Source organism: Episyrphus balteatus, chromosome 4 (assembly GCF_945859705.1).
Source record: "Episyrphus balteatus chromosome 4, idEpiBalt1.1, whole genome shotgun sequence".
NCBI lineage: Eukaryota > Metazoa > Arthropoda > Insecta > Diptera > Syrphidae > Episyrphus > Episyrphus balteatus.
The window spans coordinates 57,805,891-57,821,699 of record NC_079137.1 but is presented as its reverse complement, the minus strand read 5'-3'; positions in this window follow the sequence as shown (position 1 = coordinate 57,821,699).

Below are 15,809 nucleotides of genomic sequence, written 5' to 3'. Positions count from 1 at the left end.
GCATACCAATATGTTCCTTTGAGAATTCAATTTTTTTTTCAATTTTTGTTTTATGAGATAAATACTGTATTATCTTCCCATAAACATGGTAAAATTGTCTTCTTCGATCTCAATGCAAAGGGTACTTTTGCTTACAAGGTTTTTGATGAAAGAATGGCATTTCCAAATTCAGACTTTTTGGAGTCAATCCGCGATAAAGTAAATTCTTCAAAATACTTCAATTTTTTTAAGTGCATTTTTTTTCGTTTTTTGTCCATTTGTGGTAAATTTTTAATAGTATAATTATATTTTTGTGTTTGTATATTTAGTAGTTTTTAGTTTCCCGCGATAAATTCAATTCTCTACAGATTTTTTAACAGACACACAGAAATTATGACTTGCAACAGAAGATGCACCAATTTCAATGTTAAGTTCCGCCGTTTTGCCCAATTTTTTACAAACCGGGGCCTTAACAAGTCTGTCAGTTGTATACGTGCTTGAAACACGTATAATGCATTACCTTACCTTACCAGCGTTGAAAAAGAACGTTTGTCAAAATACTTTTTTCCCTCAAAATTTAGTACTTTTTATACAAAAAATGCAGCCTCGAAGCATAATACCAACTATATGACTGACATTGACCATCATGATATTCACCATTATATACTTAATAAATAACCGTCAACTTCCTTATTTTATGTTTAACCGTTACAGATTATTCTTATCAGTTAGAAAAATGTTCATTTTGTCAAAATACTTTTTCCGACCATTGTATATAAATTAAAAATAAATGTAGACTAATAATTGAAAAAAAACACTGTCTTTTGAAGTTTCTGATTTAAAAAAATGTATTCGTAGTTTAAAAACAAATAAAATTCACCCAAAGTGGCAAGTAATTACAATACTGATTTGTCGAATACAGTCACTCTTTGTTAGCAAAAAAAACTAGCTTTTTAGTTAAATTAGATCGATTTAATGGCATTTCTTTTTATAAACAATTGAATGATTAATAAACCACACAGAGAAAATAACAGGTACGGATTACTATCCTTCTGGTATACCTATTAAACTGTATTCTTATTAAATATACAACAAGTAAAGTTACCCCTGGGGCTTTGAAATTAGTTAAAAACTTTAATTTTTTATAGTTTGTTGAATGCCATTTTAATACGTTGTTATTAGCTTCGCTTGTAACTAACTAACTAAAAATAACTAAGAATAATGTAATAAAATCTTGGAACAAAATTTTGACCCACTTCGACTTATCCTATCGATATATCGATATCATATATGTATTTCGGATGAAAACACAATATTTTCAGATGACTTTACGATATTTTGGTGGTCCGGATCCTGGGGAGGGGCATTGGGGGGCCAAAACACCCCAAATCAATTTTAGCTTACTTCCAGTCATCTCAGATAAGACTAAAAAGTAAAAAACAAAATATATAGTTTAAAAAACTTAAAATATGCTTTTATCACGCACTCAAAACTATAAAATAATTTAATTGACTTATAGGAAATGGTTGGTTACATCAAAAATCGTAGAGCGCTCTACGCTTTTTGATGTAACCACTTCCTATAAGTCAATTAAATTATTTTATAGCTTTTAGTGCGTGATAAAAGCATATTTTTAGTTTTTTAAACCATATATATTTTATTAAGTCATTTATTTATCAATATCTTAAACCAAAATTTCAAAGAAAATTTGATTTTTCAGGAACAAAAATTAATTTTTTCTTTTCAATTTTTATTTTAGATTTTTACTAAAAATAGCTAAGCTTAATTTCTAGCATTTTAATGAATACAAAAATCAATCTTAAATATTAAAATATAAAAAAAAATTATTTTTAAATTTTGTCGAGAAAAGCCATACACATTATTTTTGGTGTCCGAATTAATGAAATAGAACCACTGTGCGTGTCGGTCGGCACTAAAGTGTTGGAATAAGAGTTTTTAACTATTATATCGTTTTTGGGTGATTTTTTATATATATTTTAAACTTTTCTTACTTAAAACTTTTAAATTAGAAAAGCTTAAGTGCTTTACAAATTCAAAGACAACTTTAACAAGATTAAACTCAGAAAAAAAAGTGAAATCACATTAGTAATTTATTTATGTACGTCTTTCAATTTTCAAAGCAGAAATGAAATAATTCATCTTTGACTCCACTAAATGACATTCAATATAATTTATGTATATGATCAAATTTATACATTCGATTGTAAATATGTATCTATAATTCAAAATAAACATAACACAGCACAAAAAAATTAACATTCATAAAAGAAATAAATCGTAATTTATCCTTTCATCGCTATACAAGAAAAATTGGGTTATATTCGTTTATTACAACATGGGCCAACACAAGAAAAAGAATTGGCAGGACACATTATTCTTTGTAGTTGGCCCCTTCATCAAAAGAAATAAATAAAAAAAAATTCTGAAAGGATAAGAGACCTTTACCCCGGATATAAGGAGATGCTAATCAAAAGTTCAACACCAAAAAAATAAAAAAAAAGAAACACCATCCCATGATCCACTTGACCAAAGAGTTTTTTTATATGACAGTGGTGACCAACCAAATGGCATACGAACCAAATATTTTTGACGTGATAACGTCTTATAAATCGATGAACCATGGCAGCCACCACACAAAAGTGACACCATTTTCTAGCGTTACACTCTCGCACTTTCGCAGTGCTGCAAAAAATTTCAATTCAAAACTAAAAATAAACTATTACAGATAAAAAAATCTTCTAAAGCTTATTTGAAAGATAATAACCTAAAGCTTAATAAGGTAAACAGGGGTAAAACGAAAAGATGAAATTCAGGCTAAAATCTAAACGCAAAGTCGTAAAGAATTTATTTTTTTTGCTATAGATACCTAGATGAGATTAACTTAAGAATAACTGCATTTAATAAAAAATTCTTAAAAATTTTGAAATTAAGATATAGTGTTTTGTTTGAATGTTGTACACGTGTTGGGGCTATGACAAAATGATGATTTTGGGTGAATTTTTGAAAAACACCTTGTTTTTAGGGGTATTTTTGGGTAATTTTTGATTTTTAGCATTTTTTTTGAGCGTTCAGAAAATCTTAAACTTATAAGACATGTAGGTTTTGGCCTTATGCATACATATGCAAAAACGTGGAAACGTTTAGTGAGTTTTGATTGAATAACGGAAGAAACAAGTTTTTAAAAAACACGTTTTTTACCGTTTTTAACCGATTTTCATCGTTTTTTATTTTTATCTTTTTTTCTTTAATAAACACAGGAATAAAATATAGGGGGTAATGATAGACCATGACTACGACTATGTGCGCGAAGTTTCAATCATGTTTGTAAACACAATTTTGAGATAACGGTAAAATAAAATTTTTGAATTCAACAGGTTATAACTTTTGACCAAGAGGAGATAGAAATTTTATTAAACTTTTATGAGCATCCTCATACAATTACCTTTCATTTGGTATATTACACATAACGGTAGACTAACTACAATGTTAAATCAAGAAACTTGCGAAAAACCTCAAAACACCAGTGGAGATCTGTTGCCCCCCGAACAGCCACCAGTGTGGGAAGTACCGTAATCTCAGTCTGGAAATTTTACATGGTTGACTTTAAAAAATTCTAACTTCTCTTGTAGGCATCTTTGAAATGAGATTGATACTTCATTTGATAGGTGAAATAATAAGCTTTCACATGGTAATTTTTTTTATAGATTTTCAAACAAAAAAATTGATTCCATAGCCTGAGAACATAAAAATAAATGTTTTTTTTTTGCTTTTTTTAATGAAATTTGATCGAGTTTAAAAAATTCTAGCTCTTTTTGTAGATGTCTCATAGATCTGATCAATATATATATTTTGAGATAAGACAGTAAGCTTTCAGATGGTATAAATTTTTTTATTAAAAAAATGGAATTAATGACGTGAGAAGATAAAAATTCATGTTTTCTTTGCTTTTTTTGATGAAAATGATTGTTTTCAATAAATTATTTTTATACTTTTTGCGCATGTAAAAAATGGTTTTATTCTTAAGAAGAAATACTTGGCTCTTAAATTGCATAATTTTTTTTGTAAGCTTTTAAAATAAAAAAATTAATATAATGAGAAAATAAAAAAGGTATTTTTTTTAGCTTTTTCTTGTAAATTATGATTGTTTGAAATAAGTAAACTAAAGCATACAACCTGTTTTCTGACGACGTTATCACGTAAAATCATCGTCCGTAAACCAACTTTACAGACAACCTCTTTTTTTAAAGAAAAAGCCTTGAAGGAAAGAATTCCAAATTCAAATAAATTTACAAACTGAGAATTAAAAAAAAAAAAGAAAAATAGGTTGGCCATCACTGGTTTGTTGTAAACGGATTGCTCTTTCTTCATCCAAGACATTTCTCTTCCTATTTTTTTTTTTTACTTTCTCAGTGCAAAATATTCGGACCGGAAATCATTTTTGTGCGTGAATTATTATGTTTTCTTCTATGTACGTTGCGTATATATATTTTTTTTTATTTCTAATTTTTGCTTCGTTTTTATATTGAAAAAGGATATTGTGTGCTGTGAATCATATAAATGGTCATAAAGGACATACAAAATCCATATAAAACAACATTGCTGAAGGAATAGAATGATGAATATGAAAAGAATCGCGATATAATTTTATAAAACCAACACCAACTTGGCCCACCCACTCACACTTTACTTCCATCCCTAAACACACAATACAGTAAAAAGACCGAAAAATTTAAGATGCATTCAAGATTTTTAATTTAATTTCCTTTTATTTTCTCCCGGAATTACTGCCAGAGTAGGTATTATTATCCTTGCAATACAAAATTTTATTTGTCTCTCTGTCTTTTAACAAAACACACACAATGTGCATAAAAACCAAAGAAAGAAAACCATATTTTTATGTTATTTTTGTTGTTGTTGGTCCTGAATGATGGTGGGTGATGCTGTGTTGATGATGATGGTTGGTGGTGTTGGTTGGTGTATGGCATTATCCTTCATCATCAGTGTAACAGCGACGCGCAGTCCCCATATTTTTGAAAAGTGGGGCGTGATCAGCAACGACGACGACTAAATTTCGCTATTGTATCCTTTTTATTGTCAACAATTGCACCAGAGCTATACAAGAGCGATGCGATGAATGGATCCTGCTTCTATTATTCGCTCGGCGACACATAGTGGCAAGCGTTGGACGTGACGCGATTTTACAAGTCAACCAAGTTTTTTTCACATTTTGTTTTTTTTTTTTGTGTTTATTTACTTTTGAAAGGACAATTGGAGATTTGAATTTAGTAGCAGAATTTGAGGGCAGGGGCGGACTCATATTAAGCGAGGTTAGACAGAAGCTCTCTTATGGTCAAAATATATTTGTTACTATCATCTTAGCGATGATTCCGTTGGAAAAGTCCTGAGATGCATGAATAAACGTCAGTAAGGGAAGCTACTATTTCTTGGTAGGGGCCCCCTAAATTTTTCAGGCCTAGTTAAATTTGCGCACTTTAATTTTCGATTAATTTTGAACTTTTACTACCCGAGTAAAAAAAGAAATTGAAATTTAAAGAAAGAAAACTTTCTTGGCCGCCGCACAACAGCCGCACTACCGCCGCCGTTTGCCGGAAAATTTCGCCACACCACCGCCAAAGTCAGTTTGTTGTTAATTTCAAAATAACTCGTAGATGAATACAAATTTACGATCATGGAGCGGCGATTGTGCGGTGGAATAGTAATTTTTTTAGTATTGGCAGGTTGTGGTGCGGTGGAATAGAGATTTTCGTTCATGGCGGAACAGTAATTTTTTAATATGGTTCGGTTGTGGTGCGGTGGAATAGAAATTTTAGATCTTGGTACGGTTGTGGTTCGGCTGTAGTTTGGGTTTCAAAAATCCTTGCGGCGCGGTGCTGCGACGGTGTTTCGGCGGACTTAAATTTTTACTCGGGTCGTATTAGAAGAGGCTCTCTGAAATTTTATCTGACTCTAAGGCCATCAAGTTTTTTATTTTAAATCCGTTCCTGATTCGAAAATCATGAATAGAAATGATGGTTATGGTTGTTTGTTTGACTCGTTCGTCCTTTGGTTTGACTGTATAAAAGGGATGGATTGGTCACAATTCTATTTCGAACTGTATGCAGTTGGCGGATGATGATGATGACGTTGTGACAAACGACAATGACGACAACACGACAACTGGAACTGATAACGAAACGTGATTCGCTTTATTTATTATTATGATGATATGATTTTTGAGCTCAGCGTTAAAAAAAAGAGTAAGTCCCCGGCCGCCATTGTGCGTGAAGTTGTGGTATAATAATGCCATCCTTGTGGATTGCATCCTTTTAAGTCGTTTTTTTTTTGTGTCGTGTGCATTTTGAAGGTAGTAGGTACGAGAGAGTATAGTAAATTTGCCAATGAATGCACATTGAATTTGCTAGGTCATTTTGCTCTTTGTTATACAGACCGAAGACTCTACTCTGGTCCGTGTTTTTATTTATTTATGTATTGTGTATGGTTTATTGTGTGTGGAGAGTTAATACGCGACCGAGTGCAACGATTTGTATTGATAAATTATGACATTTGCAACCAATAAGGGTGAACATTTAAATGAAGTTATTGTGTGTTTATGGTCGAGTTGAATAGGATACAATTAATGGTGAAATAGAAGCATAATTTTGGAGAATAATGCAGTGGATATAAAAGGATTTTGATGCAAATTTAGAAAAAGTAAACGTGCTTTGAAATTCACATTCATAGGCTAAGGTTTCTTGACATTTTATGGAAAATAAGGTTGTAGTTGCAGTCCTTGTTTTGATTTTTTTTTTTTTTTGTTACTTTTTCAGTTGTTTAAAAATTAAAAAAAAGGAATTTTTTTTAGAAAACTAAATTTAATGTTGATGAAGATATTTTTAAAAATCCTAAAAAATGTAATAGGTATTGTAAAAATATTAAGAAAAACAATTCAAGTATACTTACTTTTATGTTAAAACTTGTTTAGAATGTTCAAGTTTTTTTTATAGCATTCATAAAACAATTTTTTTATTTAATTTAACTACATATTAATTTTACCGTACCTTGCCATATTATTAGGCCCAAGCGAAAAAAATACAATTTTTGCTTCATGTTGCTGAATTTTTAAAGTTTTTGTCGAAATATCCTGAATTTTTTGTTGTCTCATTTACTTACTCTTATCATGTAGATACGGATTGACTTAAAAAAATTTAAAGAATTCAAAAATTTTGATAAAAAATAACGTGCAAAAGGGAATAAGCTCCAAAAGAGGTTTTCTATGAAATTCATGACCGGAATATTTCCAGACGGGTCCAATACTTAAATTTTTGTATCGAGGAATAACGTGACATTCCTAACTTTATGACAAAAGCCCCATCTTGCATAAATAGTGAAGCTCTGATCGTCTGGTTATTACGTAAGATTCTTAGATTTTTGGTAGTTTATTCTTTCGTAGAAGACCAGACTTCAAAGTATGTTATTCCAACTTTTTTTTTAAGTCAATCCGTATCTACATGATAAGTGTAAGTACTAAATGAGACAAAAAAATTTAAGATATTTCGACAAAAACTTTAAAAACTGAGCAACATGAAAATTTGTAGTTTTTTTGCTTGGGCCCAATAATATGTCAAGGTACTGTATATGAAATTTAAAAAAGGATTAGAAATTGTTTTCAAAATAAAGAAAACACCCTTTTAAATGGCTTACATTTTGGAATTTCTTTTTTCGAAAATTGTAGGTATTAACCGATTAAAAAAAAGTTTTCGTTTTAGTACAAAATTTCATACATTTTTGAAAAAAAAATTAGTATAGGTACTGTTCTGAAGAAATTATCTATTATGTAGTTAAAATAGAAAAACAGCATTTCAAACCGTTTATCAACCCAATTTAAAAAAATTGAGTTTTCAAAAAAAAATTAGACATTTAAATATTAACTTATATGTAAAAATTTTCGTTGAAATCCGTTAAGTCTTTTAGAGAAAGTCAGAAATCAAGAAAACGTGTTTATGACAGATACCGTTAATATCTAACAGTTCAATTTTTTTTTTTAAGTAGGCAAGACTTAATTCGCCACGCTACACTAATTTTTTTAAATTAAAATCTTTAAAGCCATTTCTGAGAAAAATAACCTTTTTCATTTTAGTCATATGGCAATCACCGTTAATGTTGGTTCTGAAAAAAAAATCGATGTCCCCTCTTAGGCTTAAAATTCATTTTAACACCAAAAAATTCACACTAAAATTTCTGAGAAGCTTATAGTTAACAAGCACAATTGCATTCGATGGTGTAGACGTATCTAATAGGTATGCATTTTCCCTAGTTTCCCTAGTCCTTTTTATGTAAAATCGCAAACTAAAAAAAAAACAGTGCACCATAAAAACCCAATTTGGAATGAAAAAAAAATATTCTTTAATACGAAACTACCCATATAACTATTAAATAAACATCAATAAAAAAAATTCACTCCGCACACAACTTTCACTTAAAAAAAAAAACCCAACTCAAGTGACTTTCTAATATTCCCTTAAACCAATAAACAAAAAGATTTCCACGTTCATTAAAAAAAAAATCCTATCCCATATAGATGACTAAATAAAAAGGATCAACCCCAAAACGCTTTTTTTTTTGTTTATTTTTATCATTTTTTATTGTTTTTGTATCCTTCATCCTATAATATTCACAAGGACTCAATATCTGCATAATTCTACAATCAAAACAATTCATAGCTAATCCGCTTCGATGCTTTCGCATCGGACACGTGCGTATTATTTGATTCGCCTTGACATGGGCCGCACTGGCTCTGTGCACTCGCTTCATATACAATTAAAAGGATAACAGAGTCAGAATGCCGACATAGTGCATTCTTATGTTGAAGAAGGGTGCGCAATTGTTCAAAATAAGTATTTACTTTACCAATTTGTATCCTATCTATCTTTAGCACCATGTTCAATTAAGATCATAAAAAAGGGATTTTCTGGCTAAATAAATATAGCAAACAAAACAAACCCCTCTATGATGTCCTTATGAATTAATTTATTAGAAAGTACCTAAAAAGTGTCCTTAAGGATACAAAAAATAGATTTTTTTAATTTGTGCAAAAGAAAATATTTTGTTGTGAGAATTTTCACACTTTCAAACTTTTTTCCTTGAAATCAGAAACAGGATGAGTGTTTGTTATTTTTCTATTTTTTTTCGTCCTTTCAGACTTTTTAGAAGAAAAAAAAAAACAACATTGCAATTGCCAATCTGTTGTGTCAGTGTCATTAGTATGCATCTCGTATCCTGATGGTCGATTGTTAGATGCAAAAAAGGATTCACAATTCTTCCAAAAAAAAAAATGTATCCTTTTTGGGCAATTTGACGGTTAGGCAAAAATATTACACTGAAACTGATGGACATCAGACGACATTTTGACACAGACACAAAAATAGAGAAAAAAAAAACAATATCCCAATCCTTTTCAAGGACCATAATATCGCCGGCCATTTTAACCATTTGAACGCAATCGAGTGTGAATTGCATGCCAAATTGCATTGTTTTGTCAGATTTTGGTTGGTTTTCCTTTTTTTCGAATTTTTGAGTTTTTCATCATTCAACAACGCAGTCATTCTGGAATTAACCTCTTTTGAAAAATGTTCTGTTTTTTGTATTTTAATTTGACAATTCTGTTGACGACGACGAGGACTTTCGGACGTGACTATTATTGCTGACACTTTTCAGTTATTTCGAACAATTGTATTGGACGGATATGATGGTTCGGGGGTGCGACGATGACGAGCCAGAAATAAAAAACGCCGATTTCGATGCATTTTTATGCGATGAATGCATTCTTTTGCAGAGAAGTTAATTGATGCTTTATTCAGCAATTATTTCGAACAATCTCTCAATTAATTGTATGCGGGCCTTTTGTTGTGGGAAAGAGTGAGTTTTTTTTTTTTTTTTTTATTTTAAATGCGACTTGATTGAGCATAGGCATTTAATTTATTTATTTTGTGCTTTATTTGGTTGAATTTATGTGGTTTAAGGATATAATAAAATTTAGGCAGAAAATTTGATAATATTGCATTTTACAGTTACTTGGTGATTCTTTTCCAAAATATAAACTGAAAGAAAAAATAAACTTACAAAACAAAAATAGCCATTTAAGCCCTTTATCCTGTTTCATAGTCTGACCAAAGAAGTGTCCTTATTTTATCACAAAAAATCATTAAGTGTCCATTGTGACGAAAATAAAAAAAAAATGACTTCTTAAAAGCGGTTATTGTGGCAAACCGAAAAGTCCTAAATTTGCTCAGACTTTTCAATTCTCTTCCAAACTCTCTTCAAGAAACTATAAGAACTTCCTTTTCCTTGTGACCAAAAGATTGTATGACCACGATTCTGCTGGGTTTTTATGTTCGTTTTTGTTTGTTTGGACAATTTTGTTGTTGTTTTGTTGTTGTCCTGCTGTTTTTGTCTTTTGGAGGAAATATACTAATAAAAGTAAATGTTTTTGGTGTTTTTTGCATTCATTGTTGGGTGCAAATGGCGTACTTTAGATAGAAGAGAATACAAAACAAAAAACTACAACAAAACGGAACGGAATGGAGACATAACCAGCAACCAAACAAAACCATCAGAAAAAAACAAATCGAGAACAAGAGTATAAGGAGGTTTCCGTTTTGGTAAATGATTTTCTTACGGTTCATTGTGTTATGTTGTTGTTATCTGAACAAAGAAAGTTGATGGTCTTGTATTCTTTTTCCTTCTAAGAAGAGATGGAAATTTTTTAAGGTATTGTTGCAACAGGAAGAAGTTATGGAAAAACATCACAATGGCATTTCCACAAGGTAATCAGACTTCTTTTATTCACAGAAAAATAAAATCTTTTTTAATGTGCACTATAATGATGGTAAATTTCGCGGTCTGAACTGAACTGAAAGAAAAATAGTTTTAAAGTTAATGAGGCTTTGGAGGAGTAGGGAATACTTTTGATGCCTAACAAAACAGAATTAAATTTAAAAAAATTTCATAGGTAAGGGAATTCAATAATAGTTTTAATCAATCATCCAATTTAAGTATAAATACGATTATATTTATAAGACATCTATAACACTGGTCAACAAAATTTTGTTTTATTACTTTTGAAGAACTTTTGGGGGTGCTAAACTCAAATCCGTAGTCAAAAATTTTGTATGAGCTCGGGTTTTTAAGATATCTCAAGTAGCACAAAAGTCAAAAATACACCAAAATATTTAGTGTATATTTTGCACTTTCGTGATATGCATTTTGAATATAAAAAATACACTACTTTTTAGTGCAGTTTTTAGACATTTAATTCTGTTTCAGTGTAAATAATACCCATGTTCTCGTATATAATGAACACCGCTTGCACAAAACTTGTACCGATTTTTGGTGTATAAGTTTTGCCAGTGGTATACAAATTGTTCTGTTTACTGGGATATAATATACTCCTTGGTGTATTTAAATCCGAAACATATATTTTTTCTATTTAAAATTTAAACCCAAGTTTATTTTTTCAATCAGAAATAGCTTGAAATTTACACCGTTTCTTATTTTATCTAAGTATTCACCTACATAATAATAATAAATTATAGACGTAATAAAATCATGAATAAATATGATTCTGAGTGACTTATTTTAAAACAAAGCACATTCTGTAGATAGATTTTTGGCCCTACCCCGTCTAAAATTCGAGCGCCTCGAAAATTTTAATAATTGAAAGATTTTTTATTCGATTTGTAATTTTTTTTTTTTTTTTTAATTATAGTTTTTGGTTGTTTTAAGACTTTTTTAAAGACTTTTTGTTAAAAACAAGTCGAAGGAACAAAAAACGTGGCATAATTAAGACAGTATATATATTAAAATAACTAATCATTGTTTTTATTTAAATATGGCGGCCACCCGTATCTCAATTTTTCCTATTATTCCTTAAAAAATATGGCCATTGTCCAAAATATACACAAATTCCTGAATTTGGAATAAAAAATGAGAAAATTTGAAAGAAAAAGAAAGAAAATACACAATTGTAAAAGTTTTATACAATATGCTCTTTTCAGTGCATTTATTATGCTGAAAACTGTATAAAATATTGACTGATTTATATTACATCGAGAAATTATACAAAAAACGCACCGAAATTAAAGGAGCAATGAGAAAAATGCACCACTGTTAAAAATATGTAAAAAAAATATTTTTTTCGGTATATTTTATTTTCTGTGTAAATGGTATAAGAAATGTGCAAATTTTTGTAAAAAAATAAGTTTTGTAAACAATAAAAACAAATTTATTATATATTCATATATACATTTTTTAATTCTGTTCTTGTCGCTCAGCAACAACATTTTCTTCATATTTATAGACGTTTTGTGCCTCCGGATCCTCTTCTCCATCCTTTTTGTCCAAATTTGCATCTGACTTTATCTTTTTTGGTACTTTCGGCTCAACTTCCTCTTTAATAAATCTCTAAAATATTTGTGGTCAACGTTTGCGTTTACACCACTGATAAATAGAGATATAATATTGCTTAACTTGGAATCAAATCTAGGAAAGCTCATATGATTTTCTGATCGATTAAATTTTCCAACAACATTACATTTTGTACAACTACAGTATGCGGTGTGTGTCTTAACACCTGTAAAGTTAAATGATATTAATTTAATTGAATTTCAATCAGCTTTTGTACTTACATTTGATAAATGCCCGAGCTGGAGTTTCTTTAAGAATTAAATGGCGGCTGAATAATTTCAATTACATTTTGTTGTTTATTTTTATGTATTTAAGTGCATTTTATTTCCATATGGTGTTAAAGCTTCACCAAAACATATTTGGCAAATAAAAATGGTTTAATTTATCTACAATATACAGTGCAAAAAATATGCTATATTGGTTGTTTGCAGAAACGATTAATTTTATATACCATTAATGGTATATTTTAAAAACAACTGAGAACCGGTTAATTTTTTGCACCAAATTTCAAAATAAATGTTGAAATTATGCACAGAAAATACAATGGTGTTTTTTTACACCGGTATTTTTGACAAATACACCAAAATCTTAAGTTTTTCTTCAGTTTTTTCAATCATACACCAATTTATGCACAAGTGTGCTACTTGAGATTCGCGTTACAAAAATCGATTTTTTGCTACTTTTTAAGCATTTGCCTAGCTAAAAGTGGTTTTTTTTCAAATATTTTTTGAAGGGGTTTTAGTATGCTAATTTTACTTTTAAATCAGAATTTTTCTATGAGATCGTGTTTTTTTTTAGATATTCTTGTTATAAAATCACAACAATCAATTTTTTACTACTTTTTAAGCAACTGTATCACCCAAACTAGAGCTGCTAGAAAAAAAGGCAGATTTGAAATCAAGTATGCAGTTTTGTTTACCAGTGTAGTCAATAAAATAAAAAAACAATTGATTTTTTTCAATCAGACTATTAATCTGCAGAACCGAAGATTTAGAGAACCTATCAATTCTAAAGCCCATTGTTTTGAAAAAAAAAATACAAAAAATGTAAGCAAATATTTTTAATTTTTGATTTCAAATCAAATTTTCTTTTTTTTAACTAGTATTTGTAAAAAATCAAAAAGCAATTCTTCGTTTTTAATAGTGCCTGATTTTATTGAGCAAAAACGATGCATTAAATGTTGTTTACGAAACGAATTTAAGGTGATATCAGAAGAGAAGATTCAAGAAAGAACACTTAGAAAGTCCATTTGACCCTCAAAAAAGTTAAATCTCGTTTGGTTAGGAAAACGTTATTTTTTTTTTTTTGAAAATATCGTAGCAAATCTAAATCATTTGCCCAAAAACTAGAAACATGTCGTTCAGCAATTATCATTTACATTTAATTAATAAATTATTATTTTATTTTGTTATTTCAAAAAAAAAAAAAAAAAAAACATTTGAAAGGAATTAAAAAATAAAATAAAGTTCGCTGCTCAGCTCTTTTGTTTAATTGAAAAAAAATCACATGTTTAAGTAATTTGCACCGGTTTCATTATTAGAATTTATTTTTCTCTTATATTTATTTATAGGAAAATGCATTTACTTCCATGCACTTTGTTCTTCATTTTTGCTATTAAAAGTTGATTTAATGTCTAAGTTTACCGCATTGGATAACTTGAGGTGAGAATTGAGGACTTCCAGCTGTCTCTTTTATAACTTTAGATCTCATGAAAGGTCTAATGCATCCTTAATTATCTATCTTTCTTTATTCTCAAGCTTCAATCTCTTGAACTTAGCTTATTTCCTTAAGAGTTTTCTTCATGCTAGCAATTTAAGAAACCTAATTTCATAAACCCATAGGACCACTTTACTTTTAATTGAATTTCACATTCAAATTCAACACAATACAGAACAAAACAACAAAATATACAATTCATTCAAATTTATTTCAATATAAAATAAGTCATTTAAACATTGTTATTGTTAAATACCATTTTAATATTGTATATTTTCATACAATAGAATCCCCACACAATCCTCTCTTTATTTGCACACTATACCCCAACCCCACTTTTATGAACTAATCCGTTTCTATTATTTTCCCCTTTATATATGCCAGTTTTCATTTGCACTATAAAACAAGATTATACTCTCAGACCTAAAATGAGAAAAAAGAAAATATCCTTTTTTATACTCACACAAGTATTATACTAAAATTAAATGTTCCTTTTATGGGACGGGCGTATTGTGTGTTTTTGATATACCCTCTTCGCCAACTTCGTCGCTATTCCTTCTTAGAAGACGTCTTTATTTTATCCAAGCGAAACTAAGCAAAAGACTCTCATAGAATAGCCGAATAGGTATAGTGTCAGCCAAAAAAAAAAAAAAAACACTCAGCTCTCGAAAACCAAACAAGGAGCAACAAAAACATTAATGCCAAGATATGACGTGTGTTCCAAGCTAGATAAGAGAAATATTCACACTGCCTTCGCTTCCTCTTTGGCATGAAGATTTACCAAAATGCGACGACAACAGGCAAATGAAGTCCTATTTTGTGGCCATAAGGACTCTCGTCTATTCTTGAGGAACGATGAAAATCGAACCAAAAGCAGTGGCAGCCGTTGCCGCGTCATGTCGTACTGGTAATCGCTACATCATCGCATTAAATCGCATCTTCTTCTATGTAACAGATCCTTTCTCACATTGTCTTCCGTTTTTGTATAACTGTTTCAGGACATCCTCCAACCCCAGACATCGTGTCGTCGTTGTCATTTCGAGCATCACATATGACACACTCAAACTTAAAGCCGTTTTGAATATCCTTTATCTTTATTTTGAGGCGAGAGAGAGACGTCTAATTCGGGAAGTTTTTCTTCGAGAGGCTTTTTGTCTGCCAGAGTAAATTTTCGTCGTCCTTGAACAAAACACACCCCTTGCTTTACGTAAATTCAGATTGTATGTACGAAAAATTAAAGGAAATGAAGAAGAAAAGGACTTGTACTAATCACCACCCTTGTTATGTGTGGAATAAGATTAGGGTTCCCCGAATTTTTGTGGTTTGGGATATTCTCAGCTCTTCAACAGTAATTTATAAATTATACTCTCGCGCAAAATAAGAAAGGATACACAGATTAGAAGAGAATGCTCTGGTTTCTCCGGAGCCCAAAAAGGACCATAATATTAATGTCTTTGGCGGGGTGTAAATTGAAAAAAAAAAGAAAACTGAATTGTTCGTAATTAGCGAATTGTACTTAGCAAAGCATTTTTTTTTGTCGGTTGTAATTTTTATATTCAACGATTTTTTGCTTTTTCTTTACATTTAATTCAGTTTAAGGATTATAAAGTCAATAAGTCGTGAAAATAAAA